Raw genomic sequence first — 2,267 nt, forward strand, 5'->3', positions numbered from 1 at the left:
CCTCAACCTTCTGGCGTAGTCGGCCCTCCTTGAGGAGGATGGTCCCATTGGTCCGGTGTGCTTCGGCCCCGGATCCGAGGGGAGCTATTTCCCAGAGGCTTGACTCTCCCTCGGGACACCCCAAGTACAATGGCACGGCCAAGCCAGAAGACTGGCTGATCGACTACACCACTGCAGTCGGCATCGCTCAGGGCAACAAGCGTGTAGCAGTCCGCTCTGTGCCACTCATGCTGGACGGCTCGGCCAGGACATGGCTCAACAACCTTCCACCCGGCAGCGTCAACTCTTGGGTTGGCTTCGAGGAGGCGTTCGTCCGCAACTTCACTAGCACCTACAAGCGCCCTGGTCGGCCTCGCGAGCTGGCCACGTGCATCCAGAGGCTTGACGAACCCCTTCGCGACTACGTCACGTGTTGGACGGAGTTGCGCAACTCCTGTGAAGGAGTGCATGAAGTACAAGCCATTCAATATTTCATTGACGGCTGCCGAGACGGCACTCTACTCAAGCAGAAGCTCATGTGCTCTGGCCCACCTCTCTGGCGGTGCTCATGGCCAAGGCAGACAAGTACGCCACGGCCGACTCTGCGATGCGGGTCAAGGTCACCGCCTCGGAAAAAATTGTCCCCATGCCGTCTACTCCCAAGCCGGCTGGAGATAACCGAGGCGGCCAGAACAAGAAGCACATGACGGATCAACTTGATTCGCGCTCCACAAGTAAGCAAGTGGCTAGCATAGAGGAAGATGCGCCGGCTACTCCAGCCAGCTCTCAGCGGCAGCGGACCGGCAAGTGCTCACATTCGAGCAAATGCTCTACGCGCCATGCAAGATGCATACTGGGGCTAAGCCAACCACTCATACCCTCCGACAGTGCAGCTTTGCATATCGACTATCCTGAGGAGAGGGTCTGCTGGCTCCCCTAGCGGCAACTGCTGTGCCTTGTGCTCCGGCTCCAGGGCCGGCTCCGGCTCCACCACCGCCGCCTCACAACGACGGCCGCCTTCACGACGAGTACCCCCACCAAGAAGGAGCTTACATTGTCTTCACCAGCGAGGGTGAGGACAAGCATAGCGAGCGACAACGCCGGCGTGAGGTGAATGCTACGCCCCCCGGTTCCCCAATTCATGCATTGGTCTGAAAAGCCCATTACGTGGAGCCGGGTTGACCATCATGCGGTGATGCCGAACCCTGGCTCATACGCACTCATCCTCGACCCCACCTTCGCCTCCAACAGGCTCACTTGCCGGTTCTCCCGGGTGTTGGTCGACGGCGGCAGCAACATAAACATCCTCTACCGCGACACCTTGCTCAAGCTTGGGCTAAAGGAGAAGGACCTTTAGCCGACCAGCACTGTTTTTCACGGCATCGTGCCGGGACAGTCCTGCTTGCTGATAGGCAAAATCCAGCTGGATGTCCTCTTCGGCGACAAGGCGCGCTTCCGCCAATTATCAATTTGGTTCGAGGTGGTGGATCTCAACATCCCCTACCACGCGCTCCTGGGCAGGCCGGCCCTGACCAAATTCATGGCCATCCCCCACTACGCCTACCTCAAGATGATGATGCCGGGTCCAAAGGGCATCATCACCATTGCTGGCGACTACAAGAAGTCGCTCGATTGTGCACACGGCAGCAGCCGTCTGGCCGATGCCCTGGTGATTGCTGAAGAAAAGAGGCATATCGACCGGCTCGTGGCTCAGGCTACCGAGCAGCTGGCGATTCCTAATCCACCCTCCCAGTCGGCCGGCGAGGGCTCGTTCAAGCCGGCCAAAGAAACCAAGCAGATGCCACTCGACCCTGCAAACCCCAAGCAGTGCGTCACCATTGGTGCTAATCACAGCGCCAAATAGGAACGCGAGCTCGTCGACTTCCTCCATGAGAATCGAGACATCTTTGCATGGTCCCCAGAAGACATGCCAGGAGTTTCGAGGAAGTACGCCGAGCACAAGCTTCATGTCCGTCCAGATGCCAAGCCGGTGAAACAACCCTTGCACCGCTTCGCCGAGGGGAAGCGACGCACAATTGGAGAAGAAATCTCCCGGCTGCTCGCAGCCGGCTTCATAATTGAGGTTTTCCACCCAGACTGATTGGCCAACCCAGTCTTGGTGCTGAAGAAGAACAACACATGTCGAATGTGTATCGACTACACGAGCCTGAATAAGGCGTGCCCGAATGACCCCTTCGCCTTGCCCAAGATAGATCAAGTGATCGACTCCAGAGTGATGTCCTTTTTGGACGCCTATTCAGGCTACCATCAAATCAAGCTGGATCCGG

The sequence above is a fragment of the Hordeum vulgare genome, chromosome 6H, assembly GCF_904849725.1.
Source record: "Hordeum vulgare subsp. vulgare chromosome 6H, MorexV3_pseudomolecules_assembly, whole genome shotgun sequence".
In the NCBI taxonomy this organism is placed as follows: domain Eukaryota; kingdom Viridiplantae; phylum Streptophyta; class Magnoliopsida; order Poales; family Poaceae; genus Hordeum; species Hordeum vulgare.